At 42.3% G+C, this 26,061-nt stretch overlaps 2 long non-coding RNA genes across 3 annotated transcripts; both read left to right on the top strand.

The window, feature by feature from the left end:
- Positions 1 to 5,295: 5,295 nt before the first annotated feature.
- Positions 5,296 to 7,046, top strand: LOC137474132 (uncharacterized). 2 transcript variants are annotated; one of them, XR_010999166.1, is made up of 2 exons: positions 5,296 to 5,917; positions 6,815 to 7,046. It is a non-coding gene; the product is annotated as an uncharacterized lncRNA (long non-coding RNA). The 2 variants fall into 2 exon arrangements; XR_010999167.1 differs by lacking the exon at positions 5,296 to 5,917 and adding an exon at positions 5,932 to 6,070.
- A 5,613-nt stretch (positions 7,047 to 12,659) lies between these two features.
- Positions 12,660 to 15,133, top strand: LOC137474120 (uncharacterized). Its single transcript, XR_010999161.1, has 2 exons — positions 12,660 to 13,474; positions 13,963 to 15,133. It is a non-coding gene; the product is annotated as an uncharacterized lncRNA (long non-coding RNA).
- The last annotated feature ends 10,928 nt before the right edge of the window (positions 15,134 to 26,061 follow it).

Here is a 26,061-nt window from a genome sequence, read left to right as displayed (position 1 = left end):
AGAGAGTCTTTCACAGCCTATCCTCAGTTTGGAGCACAAAAACACAAGGTCTTCTGACAGATGGAGGGAGCCCTCCTAAAGTGGTGACACCATTTGCCTTCTGCTGATCTGGATTCAGTCTATTGCATATTTTGAAACTTATTAGAATCCAACAACATGTCAACCCAAAGCACTAAGATTACTGCTGTACTCCTCTGCTGCAAGCTGCAATAGTTTTTCTTCTAGCTTAAAAATTGGCAAACATTTATGAATCTTTGTGGAAACCAAGCAGAAGCTTATTCTGTTTGCTCCCCAGCTGTTCTTATTAAGAGGCTTCTACCTAAATTCTCTTCATTTGGAAAGACACTTCTGAGTATGGTGGCATTAGAAGAATGACAAGTAACACAAAGTTCCTTCCCTCTCCACCTCTCTTTCCCTCCCAGTTTTCCAGAGTTCAAACAGACTCCCATGAAAGTCAGGGAGAGCAAAGCTGGAAAGCAAGAGAAAACACTGTGTCCCAAGCATGAATTTTCAAGTAGGGAGGTATGAAACCCCAACACCTAAGCACTTGTAACAAAACACCTGTGGGAACTGGATAGGTGATAGGTGCTATACCTATTCCAGGTAGCATTAATAGAATGAGCGGAAAGTAACCCCATGCCTGTTCTTCAGGTGATTTCAATCCACCTCTGACATTATGGCTTGTTTCAGTGGCAGGATGACTGAGAGAAGCCCTGTGAAGCATAGCTCAGACTCTTTGCATGTATTTGTAAGATGGTGTTTAGAAGATGGGTGCCTGTCCTGCTTGAGGGACTGCACAAACTTAGTGAAATATGCACTGTGGAGAAAGGCATGCCCCTGGAAGGACCATCTTGCAGGTAAAAACCCAAGAAGTTCTGGCATGGGATTTGAGTCTACAAAGTCTGGGATGAATGATTCTTACAGCTAGCAATCAAGAAGCAAAAACAAGACGTGGGCTATTAAAAGTGTGGCATTTATATCTCTAACACTATTAACTATTCAGCCTAAACAGAACTATAAAGCCTAAATATGCTTTACTAGGGGTTCAGTAGGAGCAAAATGCAGCACTGAATCAATTTTATCCAGAATAGCGTGGGAGAAGGGAGAGTTCCTTTCCTATTTTGAGAGCAACATCTATGCTACACATGCAGAGCCAAAGCCTTCTAATCCAGCAGGCTGAATACATACTAGTTATTCAAACTCAAGAACGTGTGCATAAAAGGAATTTCATACAATTAGTCGCCACTGTCCTCCTCAGTTTATGCTCTCTGTAAAGTTCTCATTCCAGTGTTGCTACATTACACACTCAGAACCATCCCATCTTTTTGCCTCCCACATTGCCTTCAGTAACGTAAAAACGTTAGACAAGCAGGCAGAGATATGTAAAAAGAGAGTATCTGTACAGCCACTTATCTATCATTTAGTCAACAGGCTCAATTCATAGACCATTTTAGTAAAGCAAAAATCAAGTGAAGCAGAATGAAAATGGCTAATGCTATTTCAGTCTCAATATTAGAAAATGTGTCAATTTTCTGCCAAACTAATGTAATGGAACACAGTTCCACTAAGATTTTATGAAGAATTTTTTTCATATAATTTTAGCAGACCATCACTCTGGCTAGTGTGCAAAGAGATCTTATGGAGAAAAAAAATTAGATTTATTCTCAACTAATGAAAGCTTCTGCACATCTCTTTTATACAAAGACACAAACTTTTGTATCTTTATTTGCTAAACAAATGACAGAAGTTAATATCTTCATCTTGAAAGCAAAGAAGAATGCAAATGTACCTGAAGAGGTCTAAGCAAGGAACTGATCCTAGTTTATGGGGAACAGCATGAAAACTCATACAGCGCAGGGAAAAATCCGTTCCAAAAACACACTTAGAGAGAAGCTGTGTAAGTCACTGGCAACATAAGTATCATATTGTATCAGAAAAGCGGAGAGATAACTAAATTCCCCTCAAAGAAGAACCTTGTTTCAGGAGTTCCTTTGATACCTTCCAGCTTGGGACAGTGAAAGCACAGAAAAGCAGCAAGAAGGGAGCTTGGGAATGTTCCCACTGAATCCTTGCAGCCCCACTGGAAACCTCCCATCACTGAAACAACACTCTTTCCCCTCTTTCCTACCTTGCCCAATTATTAATTTTGGTGGGTTTTTTTTTCAGCTGCTGGTGCATTTCATAGGGACACAACATGGAAGGCTTCCCAGAGCGAGCTCCGAGTAGGACACTCTTGGCTCAGCAGCAGACCACATAGTGCAGCAGAAGGAAACACAGGGCCTTGAACTCATGCCCATCTTGCTCTTGCCCTCCATACACACACCCTACATGCAGGTCTGCTCTGAGCCTTGAGCAAGTGCCCAACTTTAACTGGTGCCCAACACCATCTCCCACTGGAGACCATGGTACCTGCCAGCAGGCCCTACCCATGGAGAAACCAAGAACTGCTCAGGATAAAACTAGGCAAATCTAGAAGCTAAGATGCCAAACTTGACCATTAATATCTATTTTTTGCTTCCTTCAGGAGTTACAGGAATTTACAGAGTAACTATAATAGAGATCTGCTATTTGGAGCTGACAAGACAACACCAATGCGAAGATCAGACACGGTGGAGCAGAGAAGTGGTGATACGAGCTGCCCTGTTGCCATGCCTGTCCTACAACAGCAGGAATACTGCAGAAGCACAGGGCATCCCAGCCTCCTCCCTTACTCCAGAGGCAGTTTGATCTCCATTGGCTTTAGTATTGGGGTGAGAATACTATTACAATAGTGATAAATTCCTGGGGATAGGGTCCCCCAAGTAACAACTACGAAGCAGCCTGAACTCAGTGTTCCCTTCACCTTCTTGCAAATGACCCCCGGTCGTCAGTCAATTAATAGCTTTATTCTAGAACAACATCCTGTCATATACCACCAGGCCAGCCATCACCTGTGGCTTTTGATTTGTGCAGAAAGTAGAGACCATGTATGCAACTGGCAGCCCTAAAAAGGATGATACACTACCCTTTGTTTATGAGGGGGATACAAATAAACCATAGAAACACTAGCAATACTCATATGTACTTATTGGTGTTTAAAATATTCTACAGAAATCCTCCATGTCACAATGCTCATTCTGGAAGCCATCCCTAAGGAATTGTAGGGAAAGTGAATGTACCATTTGACACATTAGGGACACGCTTTCTCACCTATTACCAAGAAAATTAGCTTCTTGAAAATTCTTAAATAATGAAGGATTTAGCATTACACAACCATGTATAAAATACTACAGGATTTCAAGAGCATTTAGTCACTATCATAACAACAAATCCATAGGGGCAGATTCAGTGGAGTCACAGACCAAACCCGGGTTTCTTTCAAAGGTTGGTAAAAATGTGGAAAAGAAAAAGGAAGGGATGTGTCAATCCTTCCACACCTCATCCTTTGACAGTAACTATTCTATGCCATCTGGCTATTAAGGACTGTCAACACTTGAAGAATATCCATGATGCTTTCCTGACTGCTTCTACAGAAAAAAGAAAAAAAATGTCCTAGAAAATTCAGCTGACATACTACAAAGTGAAAGCTATCATCCTGCTGACTCCTTTTTCTTTTGGGGAAAAAATACTTCCGCTGTACTTACTGTATTTCTTAGCAAAATTGCATTTTGAGAACTGAATATTGCTGAATCAGTTGTGAGGATTATGGCATTGAACTTTAAAAACCCTGGTGATGGAGCAGACCCTCACCCTGCACACACCTCTTACTGCCCAACGTGTTGGAGCAGAGCTCACTTGAAGATAAATGCACGTAACAGAAATCAACATCTAACTTGTCTATTTGACATTTCTTATGAAGGCCGGCCTTACAAAGAGAGCCTGAATTTAGCCCCTGAGGGCTTCGGAAGGCTTACGTGAAACTCTTATCTGATAGGCAGAAGAGCGACTGACCCATCTCACACCCAGTTGCCAGTGACTCCGTATGACTTCACTGCCCCTGTGAGCAGGAGCACAGAGCTCGCAGGGCAGAGTCGATTCGCCAAGGAAGGTGCACAGGCACATGGCAGATACAACCACAACTCCTCCCACGGGCTGAGGGCTGGCATCCCACCGGGGCTGGCTTGGGAGACAGAGCTCCCAGCGAAATCCATTTAACACATTCCTGCACAGCTTCTGCCGATAGTCCCCATGGTCAGGCCAAGCTAAAAACAAACACGCCTGCCCGGCCAGCTGTCTTTGCTAGGAGAGGAGCATGCATTTTTACAGAAACCAAGATAACTGAGCTCGCTGTCTTCTACAGAAGTTTTTCTGGCGTGATTTTATTCCATTACATCTGCTTGGGTAGCTAACAAAAGCAGAGCTACAGGAGCAGGAATGTACTCAGGTATCTTCATACAAAATGCAACATTTTTAAATGCTTGGTTTGTTTTTCTGGACCTTCCCATATGTATTAAACCAAAGCATTTTGAAGCTACCATCTGTAGCACAGGAACTGACACATTCTCTGTTGCTTTTATGTATTTGTTCATTTTAAAAGGGACTTTTAAATTGTCTATTAAGATTTACTAAAACACTATTGTATTAAACAAGCACAACAAGTGGAACTTATTACAACTCAGATATTTCTTAGAGATTCCATCCTCAAAATATTAATGAGCATACTCAGTAAATGCAAGATTTACTTGTGAATATCCCTATTCTTTGTATCTTTGGTCATTAAAAATGAAAGCTAAAAATACATGTACACCTCCCTGCTGCATACTTCGGTCCACATTCAAGCAGAAACTCCCAGACAACCAACATAAACAACTATGATGAATGCTTCAATCTCCAATGGGCAGTGGGATGAATACCATAAAAAGAAATCAAGACTTACTATTTTTCCGCCTCCCCTCAAAACACAAGAGTCTAAACCAACTCCTGTCTGGTCAGTTGTGACTTTGTAATACCAAACCACACACTGCCATGAATAGCATAAATCTCAGAGCAAGGATTACAAAATCATTCTCGGGTTGGGATTTTCTCTTTTAAGAACCCCAACAAACATCCCTGCAAAGAGAAACAGTTCAATTTGCTTTTAGGTTTCAAAACTAGCACAGATCTATTTATTCTGCTGGGTATACATTGAATGTTTGAACAGAAAAATTAGTCATAGGTCAGACAATATAGCTCGCTATCACTACACCCTTCATTTGAAGGAAAACCAAATAAATTGTTTTTATATTTCAACCAGCTGAAATGATGGTAAAAGAAAGTAAATTCTCCTGGGCTCCCTTTTCTTAAAGTAAGAATCAAAAAAAAATTTTTTTTAAATTAAAAATCCCAGCTTCTCATCTGACATGTAACCAAATGTTTTTTGGCCGCTGAAAAATCCTGCCATTGGCCAGGCCCGGCAATAGGCACATCCCATACACCTGGTGATGCGCGCTCAGCCCCGCATCCCGGGCCGGGTGGTGGGGGGACGACAAAGCCGGGAGCGGGGATCTGTCAGGCCGCTTCCCGGTGCCAGCGGGCCGGGAGCTCAGGCGAACGCGATGCCAGGTTAACAATTTGCCTCCCTCCTGGACGCTGCGGCAGCCCTCCATTTTGTCATCCGCCTCAATTTAAACGTTTTCCAAGGCGAAGGCAGAACTTCAGCATTTCTTCGGGAGCCCTCCGGGGCTTTAAAGCATCCCTGAGCATTTTGCGCAGCTAGGGCTCCAGGGTAAGTTTAGCAGGGCAGCCGCGCACGCCACGGCTCACGGGCAGCGCTGAGCCCCCCGCGGGGCAGCCCCCGGGCTCCTTCCTATCGCTTCTGCCGGCGGCGCCTCCTCCCGCCCCGCGCTCCGGCGGCGCCCGGCTTCCTCCCCGCACGGGGAGAGGCAGGTGGATGTCGGGAGGAGGGCAAGGAAGGGACGGGAGGCAGGAGCCACCGCGGGCAGCAGGGTGCCGGTAGCAGGTAGTGAGGGCAGCGCGGGGCGGCCGCCGGTGCCGTGCGGTGCCTGTGCCGTTCCCCCTCCCTCCAGCCCCCGTTCTTACCACCTGCGGAGGCGGCCAGAGCCCGCCCGGGCCGGGGCAGCGACCTGTCCACTGCGGACGCTCTCCTCCGGAGGTAAGGGGGCGGAGGGGAAGGGCATGCGGGAGGAGGGAAGGAGGGAAGGCTCCCGCCGCCCGCCTCTCCCTCACCTCCCTCCCCCTCCTCCCCGCCCAGCCCGGCCCGGCCCGGCCCGGCCCCTCCGCGCCCCTCGCCTCCCTCCCGGCTCGGCTTCCGCGGTGCGGCCCCGGGTCGGGGACTCTCTGCGCTGCTCCGGCACTTACTGTGTCACCCCTGTCTGGCTGCCTGTCCCCTCGGCAAGGATAAAAGTAATTGCCCACCAGCTTCGCCGCTGCCGCCCGAAACAACTTTGTCTTCTTCCAGTCGCTGGGAAAGCGCCTCTTTTTCCTTCTTCAATAAGGAAAAAAAAAAAAAAAAAAAAAAAAAAAAAAAAAAAAAAAAAAAAAAAAGACCCTCCCGAAAACAACAACCAAGCCCCAGCAAGTTTAAAAATTAGAAAAGAAAAAATATACTCGGCTTTTTTTTTTTTTTTTTTTTTTTTTTTTTTAAGAGTGAGACGCGTGAAAGTGGGAGGGGAGAGGAGAAGAAAAAGGAAATATTTAGAGCTTTGGAGCTCTCTTTAACCTCTCCTTCCCCACTCTCAATATGGCTTGAAAAAATTAAAAGGGGACAGTAATGAGGGGGACACACACACCGAAAAGCTCAGGAGGAGGGAAAAAGTTTGGGGGGTTGGGGTTTTTTGTATGTGTGTTTGGTCTTTTTATTTGGGGTTTTTTGTTTTGTTTTGTTTTGTTTTTTAAGCCTTAGAATCCCAGAATGACAGAAGCAACTACAAACAGCCGGGAATAGCAGGCACAAGGAGAGGAACGAACGAGCGAAAAGAGTTTTGCTGGTCAGTAAACTTCAAGCTGCTGGGATGAGGTCATTGGTGTAAATATAAAGCGATGGCGTCATTTGAAACCAATCCCAGTGAATGAACTCAGCCGGGGGGTGAAGGTGGGGGGAGAGGGTGAAGGAGAAAGAGGAGGAGCAGTGAGCGAGAATCTCTGCGGGGTCGCGGCCGCGCAGCCCCGGAGGCGGGAGGCGATGGCAGGGGCGGGGTGGAGTGTCTCTCACTGTCCCCAGGGGCGGCCCCGCTGCCCGCGGCCTCGCGCGACAGCCGCCGGGCCGCCCCTGGGCGGAGCCGCGACCGCGGAGCGATTCAACCGAACCGCCGCCACGGCCCTTCCCCGCCCCTCGCGCCGCTCCGGCCTCTCTTGCAGGGTTTCCCCCCCCCGCCCGCGGCCCCTTCCCCGCGCGGCCCGGAGCCCGCCGGGCGTGTGGCGCCTCGCGACGCCTGGGGCCCGCAGCCTTGTCCGCTCGGCCACCTCTCCTCTCCTCCCCTCCTCTCTGCCCTGCACCAGCTGAGGGGGCATCCGTAAATACCGCCCTGGCCTTTGCTTTTACAGTGTGCCTCTGTGCTGTGCTATGCAGAACCGCCTGGGTGTGAAGGCGTCACATCCTCCTGTGGTAGTGTTACGGGATCATACAACCACAGAGTGTTTGAGGGAAGGGAAAGGAACTTAAAGTCATCCAGTTCCAACCCCTGTCACTGAGGTGGGCAGAGCACCCTATGGGTCATGTGGAACACTGGGGGCCTTTGACTTTTCAATAACCTTAAATAAATTTAAAAATCTGAAGCCATACAGTGAAAATCTCTGCAGATCCACACAAATATGTTATTTTTGCCTGACATGTATCTGTTATGGCCAGTACCAATCCGAACTGGCAAGGTACATCCTTCAGGGGCTGCATGGGTCCTGTGTGTCATGAATCTCTCTTCCAGGCATGATAGAATATTCTGCAGTCCTCTTTCTCCCTTAGAAGCACCATTACTATGATGGCACATTACACTGCTGGCACTGCTGGGCATGCAGGACAGCTTGCACACCAAAATTCAAACTCCAGTCCATCACCTCTGACAGCTTTGAATCACTGTGCCAGAAACCCTTGGAAGACGGCATGAGAAAGAGGATTAACTGCACAGGTCCTTACATTCTTGGTGGCTGTCTCTTCCAAAGTGCCATTGGAAAAGCATGTAGCTATCGCTCACAGTAAAATGGTTTGGGTGTTTGGTGTTTCAGGAAGAAGGTAACTCAATAAATTGTATGGGGGGAGAGGGGGTTTTGTCCTGTCAATATTGACCAAGAACCACCTTGATGAAGGCCCTCATGCTAAGGAGTTGTGAGCTGTCTCATGAGAACGCCTTGTTGGCACTTGTACTGAACAGTCATGTCCTGTGTGAGGGAGTGCAGAGCATGCAGGGAAGAGAGAAGCCCAAGCTCCACAACAGAGACAAAAGATCAAAAGCAGTGAAGAAATTATGGTAAAGCAATTAACATTGGGATGTTCACTGTTTTGCACATGTCCCTTTCCAGCAGCTGAAAAGCAGTTTTGCCCTTCTGTCTCAATAAAGCAGTGGCCCCAAAGATGCCTTTCTCAAACCCCCTAAGTGCCCACAGCATTAAAAATCTGCACAGTTAACTGCTGGTTAACGGAGCTAGAAGTGACCCATTTTGACGAAGGGGATCAGAGAGCGTGCCAGAGAAACTGGAGGTAATGGCCAGTGCCCCAGCTCTTTCATTCCAGAAAATTGCAGGAACAAATAGTTCCAGCATGGTTATCCTCACAAAGAGAATTGGGGAGCAGTGGCTAGAGGTGTATAGTGAGGAGGAAAGACATTTCAATTCTCTCTTCCCTTTTCTCATCTCAACTCACTAACGCCGTTTGTAACAGGTTTGGGTTTTGTTTAAATTGTGAGACTGCGAAAATTTCCTGACTGTAAAACTGTAACAATAAGAAGTACTTATGATATTTTGAAAATATTTTTCTTTTTAACTAAAAAAAAGATATATGGAGAAAAGTCTGTACTAGAACAGCAAATTAAAGATTTTTCAGTATAAAGTCAGGATATTTATTTTCCCAATGCAATAAAAGATGTGACAAAACCAGTGGTATTACAATTAATTTTTGCACATTGAAATTATTACTAAGAATAGCATTTTCTTTTCAGCCAAGCTTGAGCTAAAAGTCTGATCTGGGAGAACACTGCAGAGTGAAGCTGGACAGGTTCATTGCTAACCTGAAGACACAAAACAGGAGTCAGGAAGACTCAAACACAGCAGCATCAGACCTCGCTTCACTGAGAGTAGGAGCTGCATCCTTTGCCTCCTATTTGCAGTGGCCAAAGTGTGAGTGTGTTGGCAGCTGACATCCCTTAGCTGGCCATGTCCACTTGTGTAGGAGCAGAAACTCCTTTGCCTGTCAGAGTCTTAACATCACTTAACTCTTTTTTTTCCCCCTCTGAGAGCTCCTGGAAATGATCTGAACTGCAGGTGCAAACCAGGAGAGGGTCAGGCCTTGATTTGGCAAACACCTGAACCATCTGAGAGAGAGAGTGCCTGGCTTTGCTGGTGTCCCTGGCTGCTGACTTCCCATTCCCAAGTTTTTAAAGTCTGGCAATTCTATGAAATGTATTTTGCTACACTTATGGTGATGGACTTTTTGGCCTAAGTTCAAATTTGAGAAAATGGTACTGAAAGAGTTAACATTAGCGCTCCTTTCTTGTGCCTCCTTATGAGGCTTATGAGATAAGAAGATCACAAGTGTCTATATGGGGTAAAACAAGAGCAAAAGACATTGTGGTGGCTATCCAACCGGCTATGCCACAGCCCTTGAACTTTGACACTCCCCCCTGTCCTACCTGTTCAAGCCTCACTTCTGGCAGGAGTGGCTGTGTCACCCCTCACTGCTCCTGTTCTTGGGAGCCAAGGAGGAGCAATAGCTGGGTACTTTCAAGAGGAGGTCATGCACCTTGTTTACAAAGGTTTCTCTATCTTTATTACTAAAAGCTAGTGCAGCTTTTTGTCCCTTTTCCAGCTAATGGATTTTGTGGCACTTCATTTGGTTAATCAGTTAGCAGTGATTAAACAGGGGAAAGAAATGACAGCTTGAGTAAGGCCATCATGGTTTCTTCCTGAAAGGAGTGGTTTGCAAGGGAAACGTCTTGTGAAATAAGTGAGAATTGAACTATAAGCACAGAATTTACCATGCTTTAAAATCCCCTTGTGGGTGCTCACTTCCTCCATAGGCTGAAATGGAGTTGTTGAAGAAGTTACCATTCCCAGACAGCTCCCAGTCACCATCATGGCTGTCTTCTGCCAAAGACTACCACCTTCCTTCCCTACTTGCAAGATGCTCACTCAATCCCTCCCAAATTAGCTGCTCACTCAATCCCTCCCAAAGTCAACCATAGCAGCTTAAGAAGTTTAAATAGTAGAAGTCAGCTGCACTGTTTTGTTTTGGCTGAAATGGATTAGGGGAAACCCAAGTCACCAGCTGGGAAGTGAGGTGATTACTTTTATGGACAGCTTCAGGGGAGGTTGGGCCTAATCTGCTTTCAGAGCAGATTTCTGTACCAGACAACTGCTACGGACTGTTCTTCAGGGTATTTAAAAGAAAAGCGTTGCTGAGATACTCATGTTGAAACATTGGTAGCATTTTTAGATACCACTTCCTTTGTTGGCATGGAGAGCAGGGTACAGCAGTCAGAGCAGCACAGGTTTGTGGGAGCACAGCAATGGGAACATGAGGATTTGGAAACCAGTAGCTATAGAAGATGTAGGACTGAGGGTGGGGAAAGAGCAGAAGAAAGAGGTTTGTGGCTGTAGATCAGTGGGAGATCTCAGATCTCCGTCCAGAGACGAGGGATTTGAGCAGTATGGGAAATGCAGGCATCAGAGATGTGGGGTGGCGAGTAGCAATGCTCAGGGGCAAACATTGATTCTTCCCTTCCATGTGTGCATCAGACCTTGGAAGCTCCATCCCTCTGGAAAATGGTTGAATGAGAATAACCTCACTAGTCTGACCCTGCAGGTAGTTTTCATAGCTCTACTTCCCTGTAGCTTCTCCAGGACTGCAAGATTCACAGCCCATCCAACAAGCTGGGGGTGGTATGCAAGTGGAGGGGTCTAGGTTCGATGCAGATATGGGGTTTGAGCTGGAATACAAGACAAGATGAAGCAATGTTTATTCTCTGTAAGAAAATAGTGGGGGATTTGAAGCAATGAAAGGAAAAGAAGAATTACAGGAACTGGAGCAGAAAAAAGTACATAGAAAAAAGGAAGGAGAGCATCAGCTGTCTGCTTCCCTGTAACTCCTTATTTCATAAACACTGTATCCATTACTCAGTAGAAATGTACATTATTCGTATCTCTACAATCTTTGTAGAGACACCCTTTATTTTTCTAAGCCTTTTGTGGGACAGAAGAGCATCATGAAACCATGTTTTGTGGATGTAAGATTGAGTTATTGAGATGAAGTATTTCATCCAAGGTAGTATAGCAAGATGGTTACAGATCAGAGAAATAAACCAAATTTTCTTAAATTCCAAATCTAACCACTAATTAATCCTTTTCCCTCTCCTCTCTTGCATCTCAAAAAAGAAATAGTAACTTTTGCTTTACTTACCTGCACAGGCAGTTATTAAAATTAAGCACTTGCACAAAAGCTTGTTGGTTAGCTTGCAGTTAAGGGACACACACACACACAAAAGCTATAGGTGAGATATATAACGTAAGACAATGTGAAAAGACAAAGGAAGAAGTAACAACAATTACTGGTTCTAGGGATGGCCTTTATCAAGCTTAGCGGGTTTTGCAAAAATTCTAGTCATCTTAGAAAAAGAAGTTACTGTTTTGATGGCCAAGCCATTTCTCTATGAAACAGCAAGATTAAGTTTCAAGGAGGCATTTGAAACTGGAGATCATAATAAACATTATTTACAGAAAAGGAGCATAATAACATGTTGTCATCAGGAAACAAAATAATGAAATACTGTTCTCAAGAAATAGCAAGTTCAGACAAATCTACAGGAACTGAAAAACTTAACTAGTAACTTTTCTCACTTTCTAATATATCCAAAGAGAGAATATTTAAATAAAAAACCCAAAAAAGCGGATACATTAAAAAAAATCACAATTACAAATTAAGATAGTTGTCACAATAAACACCCACCTCACTTTTTGCTCTTACTCACTGTTAGTCACTTGTCTGGTGGTACACTTCTATTGAAATGAACTGCTAATGGGCTGTAAGCACAGATGGTGTAAATCATCATTGCTCATCTCACACTTCAGTTGCTATGCTAATTTATACTATCTGGAGAATCGCTTTGTGTGTTCATGTTTTGTTTGTGGCCAATGATGAATAAGAAGTAAAATGTATTTGTGTTTATTATGAGGGCAGGATAAAATGTATGAGGTCTTTGACAATTCATAGCCTCTTTTTAACTGCATGAGTACTTCAAAGTATGTGGAATATAGTAATTACCAGCCTTAAATAAATTTTAGACTTCCTGTTTTTCTAGTAATAACTATTTGCTGAGGAATACCAAGGATATGATAAAAAAGTACAGCATTCATAAAATGCTTTAAAGTTGTGATATGTGAAATGTCATCTGGCTCAATATAAACCATGAAGTACAAAATTACTGTCTTGACATCATGCTAGAATGAGCTCACAATCAAAAAAATAGTTTAAAAGTCTCAATGTAGAAAGAGAATGTATAACCTGTGGTAATGAAGACCAGTTTATTTATATTTATTTATTTTAAAATACTTTCTTTTCAACATATGTACACAGGAAAGGAAATTTTCAGACAGTTTTAGAGTCTTCAGCATTTCTCATAATCCATTTTGTTGTTTCTGCCAACTTTTAACATCGCCTGACACTTACAGGTATCGTAAATATTGTGAATTTGATAGACTGCTGTTTATTTATTCTAAAGTGCAGTTTGGGTGTTACAGTAATATGCCAGTGAAACTCCATTGTTTTTGAAATGGATTTTAAGAGAGATTTCGATTCCATGGGGTCATTAAAATGTACTTAATCGATAAAAAAAAGCCTAATATGACAAAGGGAAAGACAGACAAACCCATACTGGACATGAAAAATAAACTTGAGTTCTAAAAGGGGAAAGAAAACAAAGTTAATTCCTATTTGTTGTTGCTGTGGCAAAGAAGGGCATGAGCACCACAGTGACCTGCATTTATAAGCTCTCATTCATATAAACTTTTAAGTGGATAACACCCAGAACAGCAATATTTTGACCTAACAGTAGTAACATTCTTAAGATAAAAGACCGTTAACTCTGAACAGAGTCTTATTTTGTTGAATGCACTGGTCAGAAAATTGTCAGTCTGAGATTAGCTCAATTGTCAACAACAGAGAGCAGAGTTTGTTGAGAAAGACAGGTGAAAATATCAGGTTACAGAGAAAAGAAGCATGTGAAAATTTCAGAGCATGTCTTTTTTTTTTTTTTGATGGAAGATGGAGGTGAGGTGACGGTCTGCTGGTTTATTTTTATATTGCCTCCTTAACTATCCTTCCATGGTCAGGAGCAAGCTGGCTTCTGTGTGTTAGGTCTGGGTAGAAGTCTTTTAGCTCTGCAGAGGAGTTGAAAATCTTACAAGAGCATATCTGCTTCCAAGCAGTTTGCCATTTGTTCTCCTTGTAGCCAGGGAAGAATCGCCATTGTATTAAAAACGTGTTTATATTCAGTCTGCAAAAAGAAGGGGAGAAGATCAATGAAGGTGAAGCACAGGGCTGCAAATATAATGTTTTATTTTCTTTGTGAAGGTCTGCCTCAGATTTCTCATTCCTTATTTGAAGCTGCTTGTGCTTACCTCAGATATAAATTTGGCTTGTTGACTCTCCAGTCACTAAAGATTGTTTCAAGCCATTGATCAAATTATAATGAGTTCCAGATAAAGTTATGCTGAAGAATGTGCCTCTTTATGACCATTTAAAATCTGAGTGGGATATTACAAAATCAAACAGGGGCAGAAGGTTTTTTAAGAGGGGAATTCCAAGTAGAGGATGTGACTTTCCAAGACATTTTTTCTCAGCAGCTGTGAAAGCTCAGAAGAACTTCCTAGACAGGAACATAGGAGGACATAGTCTTTTGTGAGCCAGTCAATGGAGATATTTGTGGGAAAATGGTGGATGTAATTTGAGTTCCAGAATATAAAAGGAAAAAGAAGCCCCTGTTATAAGAGCCTGTCTAATTACTAAGTTGCAGAAATTATATGTTTATTCATCTGTTATTTTGTAGTAGGACCTACAATTAAATGATGTCAGCCACAGTTTAAGAAAAATGGCTATTATAAACTGATGATTCATTTAAAATACCTTCTTACCATCTAATGCCAGCAGGACAGCAGGCTGCAGTTGTACTAATGCTGAAAGCTGAAAAAAGAGCATGGTCACCCTTTGGTTAACAGCATGTGAACAAAGGCTTCAGCCATTGGAGAGGAGATGACAAAATAGGAACAAGGCTGCCCAGGGAAAGAGTGAACCAACATCTGTCAGCGGCCTGGGTGTACAGAGCTTGGGAAGGTGCAGGCAGGTGCCTTGGCTGAGCCCATCTATCAGGTGATGCTCTACCTCACAATTTCCTGCCCTCAGCTTCTTACTGTGTGGTCCTGACACTTCCCTTGCTGTGGATCTGGCACTGTTGTAATGCAACATGAGCCAGTCCTTCTTGCCAAGCCAGCAGAAGTAGAGCAAGTTACTCTTTTTGTCATTCATTCAGTTGACATTTGTTGTCTGACAATAGAGAAAAGCTCTTTAGAATGGGAGTGGTCAAACATTGCAATAGGTGCCTAGAGGCTTCCCTCTCCTTGGAGATAGTGCTGGAACGGTCAGGGTCCCAAGCCACCTGATCTAACTTTGGAGCTGGACTGAATGTTAGGTTGGCTCTGTTGGGAACAGGGAGTTAAACCAGCTGGCCTCCAGAGGCCCCTTCCAACCTGATTTGTTACATGGAGCAGTCATGATTCCTGTATCTTTTATTATTTTACACTGAGAAATCTCAGTACATCAGTGTCCCTGGCTGAAGCTTTATCTGTCAAACATCAGGATAGTCCTATCACTATTATGAAATTTCAGCATATGAATTTCTGTGTTTAGATTGTTATGAGCACAGGGATTGCAAGAGGAAATCAGTTCTTTTCAAATATAGATACTGTAAGGTTAATCCTATTATTGCTAAACCAAATATTCTAAGGTCAGGTTATTGAAGATGAATTTATACTGTAAAAATTATGAAAGTAACAAGTACACAAATTAAGTTTACAAGCAAGCTTAACTTTATGTTAAAGAGACTGCAATAATCATTCAGTAATACACAATGTATTTTATCTGACTGATCTCAGTGGGTGTTAAAAACATACTCAGATCCTGTCTCTGCTTTGCCTCTCTGGGGCATGCCTGTGATGCAGTAAGGCTTGTGGATTTTATAGGACAGATTAAAGTTGTTGTTGTGCTTAGCAATTGGATATTTTTATGGTAGCAAATCACATTTACATCCATAAGGAGGTCTTTTTACATTGGTAAAGGTGTGAAAAAAGCCTGGGACTAAAATGAGTCAAGGCCATATATATGTAATTTAAGGAATGAAGGGATAAAATCCTTCAACAACAACAACACTACCAAAATCCCTAGTAACAAATGGAAAAGCAAATATATTTTCAAAAAATCCCAGAGTCTTATTCTGAATTACATACCTCACTTTCCATAGCTGTTCATAAGTTGACAGTGTAGCTGCACAGGGTATATTTACTTCCAGTTAAATGTTTCTCAACACTTCTAGAGTGGTGCAGAAGGGCTGTATTGTATTCGTTTCTTCTCTATTATGCAGCCAGATTGTGACAAGTATAAGCCAAAATATACAAAGACTAAGAAACAAAGTCATCTGAATTTTTTATGAATTATTTGTTATGCCAAGGAGCTTTATAATTTTAAAATTATTTTTAACTTTAATATTTTTTTCATTTATTTATGCAGACTGCCAGCACTACAGATTCAGGGACATCTGTCTTTTCTGCAATCCATAAGGCACCTGGTTTTCATCAGTAGTTTACACTGGTATGCTCAAGTAGTTTGAGACTCTTGGCTTTCAATCAGACTTTTCAGTATGTGCTTCCTAATGGCACGTCAATGTATTTTGATGGGAACACAGCTATAGAATCCACATTGTGGAGGAGGAGGGCAAACCATCCTGTAAATTGACTGGCACGAGGGATTTGGACCTGAGAGGTGCTGAACAGATCATGTATGTATTACCCCAAAGTGCCCACCAAATACATGTGTTGCAGATAAATTTGCCTCAGGGTACTTGTCTGCAAAGATTGTGTCTGCCCAGTGAAAATCTGTACCACACTGGTAGTGAGTGCAACCTGTCTGGCACTACATGTTCTTTGCTGAGAGTTTTTTTTCTGTATTTGCAGTGAGTTGTTCCAGGAATGGACACAGCGGCACTTTTCTGGGATTCCCTGTGATTCCCTGTCTCACAGGATGCCCTGTGACCCATCCATTAAAAGCAGTAGTCTGCTGCCAAAACTGATGAAAGATCATCAGGAATTGAGGCAGATGGGACCTCCAGTGTAACTCACAAATTCCAGTTTCATTCTTTGAATTGATGTGTAGGACATCAGTCACCAACCTAAGTTGTGAACAAACCATTCTTTCTTGAAACCAGGAATTAAAAAATAATTTGTTTTGTTTCGACTTCATTTTGAAAATCCAAGTTTTCTCTAAAACATGCTGGGTCTAATCACTGGTTTAGAGCAACTTAAGATCTCATTTTTCAGGTGTGGATCTGTGCCACCTCACAGCTTCTATACTCAGTTAAAAATTATGTCTAAATGGGAGACAAATGCTGGCACCAGAAGACAGGCAATTGCATCTTGGTGGCATCCTCATGGAGTAGAGCCAATAAGAATCAAACTTGCTCTTTCAGTACACAATATAATACCATGAGACATAATAATCCAGTTTATTTTGGATGATTGATTATTGGGGACATTGCTGATATACTCAGTGTATGACATTTCCTATTACTTGTTCATATAATTTCAGAGTTAAAGGATATAAATACTTAGGAATTTCTCAGCAGTTGGGTTGCCACCTGTCTGCTGAACACATTAAAGGGGGAAAAGGGTGAGTGGTATTCCATTTATGAATGCTCTAGCTATCTGAGTGACTCTGAATAACATTTCTGACACCGTCAAGGGAAAATTTTCCATAGCAGTCTCAATACGGATTCAGTGATAAGGTCTTTCCCCGACACAGCTAGACATTTAAAGGATGTTAACAAAGGCAGAGGTAGTGGGAAGGGAGTGATGGCACTGAAGGAAGTTTACAGTGCTCTGAAGCTGATGCTTCTTTCCATAAGACAAGTCACAAGAGAGCTAAGGCCTCTATAAATGCAATCAAATTGAACATTTAGCAAGCAGCTGTCAATCTCTGTAAAAATTCATCTCTCCCTTGGTTAATATTTATACCTGGCATTGTAACAGTTAGTTAATAAATAGCTCATTTGTGTGAAGAACTGGAGATGGTAAAAACCAATAAATATCTGTAACAAACACCCATGCAAATCCCCCACCTGAATTTCTTTTTGCAAAACACCTGTCAAACTGATTGCAAAGCTATTCTGTGGCATGACATAACTCAGTTCTATGAAATTACTACCAGAGGTTCTGCTCACAGCATCTATAATTAGCTCCTTACCTCTAAGTTTCAGTGTGTCCTGGTTCAGGGCAAATCTGGGAGAGAACCCCCAAAGGGGTTCCTCTAGAAGGCAGATTCAATTGGCCCCTCCCCACAACCGGTTCAGGAAAAAATACTTCCTTGGAGAAAAGTGGAAAAAACTGTTTATTAAACAAGAAAACGCAAACAATATTAAACAATGAAACTTCTTGCCGCTCCAAAAGAGGGACAAACTCAGAAAAATTCACCCCTCCAGGCTGCAGCTCGTCTCACTCAGTCTCTTATCAGTCCCTCCAGCGCTGGAAATGCCACGGCCCAGGCCCGGCCCGCTGGGACACAGGAGCGAACTGCCGGTGCTCTTCTTGTGTTCAGTCCAGAGCAGGTTTGAGCAGGTCCAAAGAAAAGGAAAAGCCACAGTCCAGGGAACTTCTTTGCCTCAGCTAGCTAAAACTAACTAAAAAGCAAAGGAGAGCTCTGTCTTGCTGTCTGTCTGTCCGCAGACAACACAGTCCAGCAGCAGGAATGTGGAGGAGTGAGTGCAGTTTCTGGAAACAAACTCCGCGCTTCTTCTCCACCCCTTCACTCCTGGAACAAGTCTTAAAGGTGCAAAACTTATTATTCAGTGTGAAAAATGCATATTTTATGATTGGCTTTTCACAAATATTAAATTGAATACTATATGTATTATGTTATATTGATTAGAAGTGCTGTATTAACATTTTATAGTTTATAGTTTATAGTTTTATAGTTAAAATAGAGCCTATGTATGTGGGGGTTTTTTTTACTAGCTCAAGCAAGAGATGAGATAATGAAGAAACTCTTCACACAGAGATGACAATGATGGGGGCCGATAAAGAATTACTGCCTCCTTATCAGAAAAGACAAACATCCTTTCACCTTCTCTCCGTCTTTATGGAACCACCAGGATTAAGGGGAAGAAGTTGACAAAAACCAGAAAAGTTCTTAATTTGCAAGGAATTTATGCATCATGTATGAGATGTATGAATATGCAACAGGCTACTGCTTTTAAAGATTATTCCTTTGTTCACAAGGCATGCTTATCGGGCTTAAGTGCCCGAGAGCATCCGGACATCCGTAATTCTTTGCTTTTTATTGTCTTGTAATTGTCCTAACTCTAAATTTTCATTACTCTAATTGTATTACTATTTTTATAACCATTTTATTATTATTAAACTTTTAAAATTTTAAAAACCAAGTGATTGGGGTTTATGACATTCAGCATAAACAGAACAGACGACTGGGGATAAAAGCATCATACAGTCAACCTAGGACACAGTGATTTGAGCAACACACTGATCTAAATGTTTTAAATCAGCTCCTGGAAATGCCTTTGAAACCAAGCAGGAATTAACATGGGCATCGGCACTACATATGTATGTCAGGCTTTCTCCTGCAGCTTAACCTGGGCCTTACAATTGTGGAAAATACTTGGAGAAAACTCCTGAATATTCTATCTGTAAACACATAGCTGTGGATCTCAAGGTATTCTGGAGAGGATGAAAGCTCCACTTGCTCTGGGTTTACTACCCCTGAATTACCTCATAGCATCATTTAGGACTTTTGTAGAGATATGCCCCAGTAGGTAAAAGCCAGGAGTAGTCTCTCATGGGGAAGGGGAGCCATTCTGGAATTGGTAAAGCTTTAATGTCCACTACTCCTGCGTCTGACAGCAGAACTGCTGGAGACAGTGCAGGAAAGGGGCTTCTGCTGCACCGCAGCACCGCAGAACCACCCTGCACAGCCTGACCAGAAGTGGTTTGTAACACGACACCATATCATCATGTGGTCTGGTGTTACAAATACATCATATTTTGTATAGTTTCTAAATACATATTTTGTATAGTTTCTGTTATAAATGCCAATCACTTGGTTTTTTAAAATTTTAAAAGTTTAATAATAATAAAATGGTTATAAAAATAGTAATACAATTAGAGTAATGAAAATTTAGAGTTAGGACAATTACAAGACAATAAAAAGCAAAGAATTACGGACGTCCGGGCACTTAAGCCCGATAAGCATGCCTTGTGAACAAAGGAATAATCTTTAAAAGCAGTAGCCTGTTGCATATTCATACATCTCATACATGATGCATAAATTCCTTGCAAATTAAGAACTTTTCTGGTTTTTGTCAACTTCTTCCCCTTAATCCTGGTGGTTCCATAAAGACGGAGAGAAGGTGGAAGAATGTTTGTCTTTTCCGATAAGGAGGCAGTAATTCTTTATGGGCCCCCATCATTGTCATCTCTGTGTGAAGAGTTTCTTCATTATCTCATCTCTTGCTTGAGTTAGTAAAAAAAACCCCCACATACATAGGTTCTATTTTAACTACAAAACTACCTTTACCATACTATTAAAATGTTAATACAGCACTTCTAATCAATATAACATAATACATATAGTATTCAATTTAATATTTGCAAAAAGCCAATCATAAAATATGCATTTTTCACAATCCCTCCTCTTATTCTTTATAAATCATTTGGCTTGAGCAATATTTCTTATCTAATTGCATTCTTTAAACTATGTTAGTAATCAAATTAAAGATGGGATTAAACAAGGAAGAAACATCAGAACAGTTGTAATCCTAATTTCTTCCACTATCCATTCTTCAATACATTATCCCATCAGTTAGTTTTTAACATTGTTTTCCCACTTTTGGACCGGTATCTGGGTTATTCCTTTAATTCTAATGCCTGAGCGGCTTTGTTTGTTATCTTTTTTATGACTGCTTGGAGTCTTATAATATGATTCAGTATATAATTTGGGTTTAATACAGAGGTAGATTGCTGTGCTGATTTCACTTTTTTTTTTTTTACTAATGGCCTTTTTGCCTAATCTTGGACTGTATTCCTGAAATCAAATGTAAAACAAATTAATCTGTCTCATTTTGGACATTCAATGCCCCATCTATTACCACTTTTTCCTAAGTTCCTTGTAATTCAATATTTTTCCCCATTTTTCCTGCAGGTACTCAGTTTGGATGGGTTATAACAGTGGCTGTTGACATGGGGGTGTGTAACAAAAAAGGAACTTTGGTTTCTTTCCATGTAATATTTTTTGTAGCATTTGTGACACGATCTTGCCAGTATCTCAAAAGGTAAAAGACAACAAATGAGAGACAGAAACAGGAATAACAGAGGTCTGGTATGGCTTATACCCCCACCTCCCCTGCCTATGGAGTTGCTTCCCATAGCAGGTATGTGTGATCTTCTCGGTGGCGAGTACAGTGGTCAATCCAGGCTTGCCCTCTGTTTCCTTTGTTACTCTTTTTACTAAATATTTTTAGGCAAATCCTTTTCAACACTCTTTAACTGAGGTTTCTTACCATTCCTCAAGTATCTCTCAGTCAACAGGCACTGATAATTCCCATCCACAAAACAAAGTTATTACCTCAGTGGCTTTGAGTTCTATCTCTATAGGGGATAGATTCAGTACTCAATACTTATTGCAATGAGAACATAGATTTTGTGAGCTCCAATACCAATTATTCTCATAATTTGAACATTTACTTATAACCCAGTTAGCGTGTCCAGCACTGGGATGAATCAAATAAAGTATACAGTATAATACTGATGGTAATTTCCCTTCTTCCTTGTATAAGTCACAGGCTAAGGCCAGAATGTGAGAACTCTGATTAAAATAATCTTGTTCTTCCTGTTTGAAGTGGTAATGTTCCTCTCCTAAGGAGGTGTCGGAGGCGTCAGAGGACTTATTTAGGCAGTGCTTAAAACCAGTGATGTAAGCTTTGCCTTATTTCTCAGTTAGGTGTTATTTTTTTGTACTTTCTTTGGTTCATTTGGGTTTTCCTAGACTATTACCACCCAGTCCCAGTCGAAAGTCAATTTGATATCACCCGGTTTAGATGTGATAGTCCATTCTTCAAGGTTCTTCACAAGTTCTTTGATTTTGCTGTCGTGAATTCACCCTCTTTCTGTAGTTCAGATTGCTGCTTTAGTGGTACCTGGAAAGGACTTCTTAATAACACAGTGTTAAAAGAAAAACAATACTGCATTAACTTTTACCATTAGTTTTCTTCAAAACTTTCTGGGTTTAACTAAAAGCTTTTTCTACAGCTGCTTCTTCTTCTTGTATCTAGCTGTTTTAATAGCTGCAGAGGCCAATTCTTCTTGTGAGCTATTAGTAGTTAAATAGAAAGACCAGGTCAATTTTAACACGAACATGAATCACATCTCTTGTTTTTTTACTTTTTGGGCAACATTTAACTCATTCTTCAGAACAAAAAGCCTCCTCTTCTTAACAACAAAAAACCAGAAGGAGAAAAGAGTTCTTGCTTAAACAAATAAATCACTTTGTGAAAGTCAGCTATTTCTGCCTTGATCTTATCTCTAGCGGTGGTCCCTTTTATTTATTTATTTATTTATTTATTTTTAACAGTCTTGCGTTTAACTCTGTCCTTCACCTCCCTCTCTCTTTTTCTCTCCCTTTCTTTCTCTCTCTTCACATTTTAACATCCACATTCCAGCATCAGTCCACCTTCTAACATCAGTCCACATTCCAATGTCTCAGAGAGGTAAGTCTGCCAATCACTCTTCCCCCTTTTTCAACTTCTTTACAAATTAAATTACTTTTGTTATGTGCGTTTGGCAAGCATGCAATTCATGGCACTCTCCACCAAGGCTACTAGCCACTCACAGCTGACACAGTGCCAAAACTAAAGACTTGTTTTTCTATCACAATTTTTTTTTTCATTCACAAGCTCAAAAAGGTTGTAGGAACAAGGTAAACAACAACTTACTTCCAAAGTGACCCTGCCTGCACCAAAAAAGTAAGACAATGCTAGTTAGTGCAATGCAATTTGCAACAAAACCAAGGTTTGATTTGGGAAGGGCATCTGACGACACAGAGCATGAGTTTTACAAATCCATATTTTGAAGACAGAATGGACAAAACATGAATACAGTGGGGAGAGACAAAAAGTAAGGAATTTGTCTCTGCAATACTTTCTTTTTGACCATTAGGAAACGCTGTTCAAAGAGGCTCCTGTGGTACAAACAATAATTGGATGGAAAGAGGCACTCTTGAATTTAAGCTGTAATGTCACAATAGGAAACAGCACCTGAACACTGCAGTGGTGAAGCACCCTGCCTGCAAACTCACTAGAGGCAAGCTACTGCTGCCACGCTGCAGGGCTACCTGCAGCACAGAGGGAATCACAACCAAGCCCTCCCTGCAGGCCTGGGTAAACCACACAAGGAACCCACAACTTCTTCATAGCTGTCTAACTCATTCCAGAAATAAAACTACAGCAAGCAGAGATTCCCCCCCACCAATTTTTTTTTTTTTATGTGTGTGTGTGTCACAGAACCACAGTGATGCTGAAAGTAACAAATTAACAGCTTACATTAGAAGATACTGAAACTTTTTCTTCATCCAGCTTTGTGTGTTCCCATTTATATATGTAGCCAACTCCAATTCGAGGTTAAAAAAAATAAGCCTTATTTTTCAAAAGTGCTATGCATGCACAACTCTAGTTGCTGTTCTAGGTGCACTGCAAGTAGTCAGCACTTCCAAAAACACAAACAAAACAAAAAAACTAAAAAAGCAAAACACATTTGGGTACATGTAAAAGGACTGGCTGGAAGAAAAAAATGTTTCTCATTGACCTGCCAAGCAGCTGGTGTTACCTTTAGTTTAACTTTACACACTGAGAACCATGTGATTGAACAGCTTCACATCGATTCAAAATAAATTAAAAGTAGGTCTGGTTATGTCACAGCTGTAAACTAGTTTTTCAACTTTAGAGTATAGCAAGTTACAAATTTCAAGATGCAAAATCACAATGCAAATTGGAAGAAATAATTTAAACTACTTGTCTTTGCTTGCAATTTTGATAATTTCCCTTTTTTCTGGAGAAAATAGTATCTTTATTATTGACCACATTTCTTCTCAGGTATAAATGCTTGAATTTAAAAATTGGTCTAATTGTTCAGCAGTGGTTATGGGATCCTTCAAAATCCCTTTGATTTCCTCTTTAAAATTCCTGACCTCAGAAGAAGTTAAAGGAGCATTTACAAACTCAGTTCCACCCCCTCCCATCGGGACCTCTCTTAGTGGAAACAGATCCCAGTCTTTTTCTATAGCCTTTCTCCCGTGTTGTGAGGAAGAGTCTGGAGAATGTTGTTTTCTAACTGAACTTCTCGTGTTCCTATAAGGGGCGTCCTCCAGGTGCGAGTTTTTTTTTTGTGTTTTTTTTTTTTTTTTTTTTTTTTTTTTTTTTTTTTTTTTTTTGGCTGCAGCTGCGGTTACCAGGGGAACGGAGCTCAGGGGAGCATGGGCAGGGCTCGCTGCCGGAACCGCCAAACGAGGGGGCATTTCCAGAGTGTACCAGCCGGGAGCGTGGTTAATAATGGCGGCTGGGTCAGCTGTTCCCAGCAGAGGCAAAGCAGCAGCGGCGGTGCCCAGCGCAGCTGGAACAGTCAGAGTCGCTGGGGATGGGGCAGAGGAAACAGCCGCAGGAGGAGCTGTCAAGGATGGGACAGACGGGACGGACGAGAGCCCGCCAGGCACGGCCGGCAGAGCGGCCACGGACCAGCCGGGCGGGATGGGGGCAGGGGCCGGTTGGGCAGCCGCGAGCAGCGAGACAGGGACTGGTACAGAGGCTGCGGGCGGCGAAACAGGCACCGGGACAGGCGCCGGCACCGGGGCCGGCGGAGCCGAAGCGAGCGGCTCGCTGGAACCTGGGACAAATGCCGGGACTGGGACAGGCGGAGCTGAAACAAGCGGCGAGCCAGGGCCCGGGACAAGCGGCTCGACTGCGAGTGGTGTGGTTCCCTCTTGTTCCACTCCCTTTTCCCCTTTTTTTTCCCTTTTTACTGGTTTTCTGTCCCATTTTTTTTTTCCCAAAAATCTTATCTATTCATTCCATGCTATTTTTTTTTCCCCCACATTTTCTAACAACCTAAATACTACCTTCTTTCAACTACCCATGCAAAAAATTCTTTCTCTCACAAACCATTCGACATAATACACCTCCCTCTAAAAAAATAAAGCTCAAAATAAACAATCTACATTACATATCTTCCACTCATTTCCATTTACTCACCTTTATCTCTCGCTCACTCTCACTCACATTCACACCCTCAAGCCTGTTCATTCATACTTCTGGACTTCACAATATTGTTACATATACTTTCATTCGTGCACACTTACTCATTTTTATTTAACTCAAAACAAACAATCTGCATTGCATATCTTCCACTAATTTCTATTTACTCACCTTTATTTTCCACTTACTTTCGCACACACATCTGCACCCTCAGGCCTGTCCATTCATACTTCTACATTTCCCTTTATTTTATTGCACAGAGGAAGGAAACGTTAGCAAACCTCTTAGACTTACACAAAGGGATTTCTGTTGCCAGAGAATTGTGAATCGTGTAAGCCCCCACCCTGACCCCTTCCACCTCCCCGAGGTTTGGCTATCCCTCTTCCCTAGAGATAGCCTCAGAGTCAGGGTTTCGGACCTCCGTACCTTGCCAGATCTGGACTCCCCACACCCCCTCCCCCAGGGGGAATGGGTTAGACGACTACTTTACGCAGCCGCGGTGCTAAAAGGTCCTACGATGCTGGGCCTCTGGGAAGGGCCCTGAGTTACTCAATCCTGGGTGCTCTCGAAGGTTAATATCTCAACCCAGCAGACTTTTTCACTCAAGTTTTTGCAGGGTTTTGCCTAAGCTCCCACCCTCAGGGGACTTGTTGGTGCGGGTCCCACCATCGCGTACACAACAAGTAAAGGTACCTTTTGTTTGCCTCCAATTCACCTTTGAGGCTGGCTGCAGTCACAACTTCCCCCTCACGCCCAGGGGAACAAGGCTAGTTTTGTGGGTTTTGCCTAAGCTCCCACCCACAGGGTAATAGGTGTTACTGGCCAGTGTTGGTATTCTTGGATATCCCTCAATCTAGCTGTGTTGTCCAAAGCAGAATTTTTAGGGGCCCCTCCCACACATTTTACCTTTTGAATTTTTTTCCTCCAATTAATTATGCCAAGAAAACCCTCTTTTTACCTTTTATTTTACCCAATGGATTATACCGGGAACACCCTCGGCTCCTTCTCTCCAAGGGGTCCCACTCTTTCCCCGAGCAATCCCAATTTTCCCCGGGGGGATTCTCTCACTCTTTTATCATTCGCTTCGTCTCTGTACTGGCCGCTTTTCTCGCGAAAAAGATGGAAACGCAGCATGGGAGACTACTGCACTCACTTAGCAGGTCTGGGGTAACCAGCCCGCCTCTCATTCACACACATTCATCCCCCCTTATCCACCCCATTCACACACATTCATCCCCCCTTATCCACCCCATCCCAACAAATACTTACCTATCCCTTGTCCTTGGGTCTTTGTTCTTCGTGTACACTTTGGTCTTAGGGGCTAATTACCGCGGTTTTAGGGAATCCTTTCCCTTTTCTTTGTTTTATA

This window comes from Anomalospiza imberbis, chromosome 5, assembly GCF_031753505.1.
Source record: "Anomalospiza imberbis isolate Cuckoo-Finch-1a 21T00152 chromosome 5, ASM3175350v1, whole genome shotgun sequence".
Classification (NCBI taxonomy): Eukaryota; Metazoa; Chordata; class Aves; order Passeriformes; family Viduidae; genus Anomalospiza; species Anomalospiza imberbis.
The sequence above is the reverse complement of the archived record's forward strand: the minus strand, read 5'-3'. Positions and strand labels throughout refer to the sequence as shown.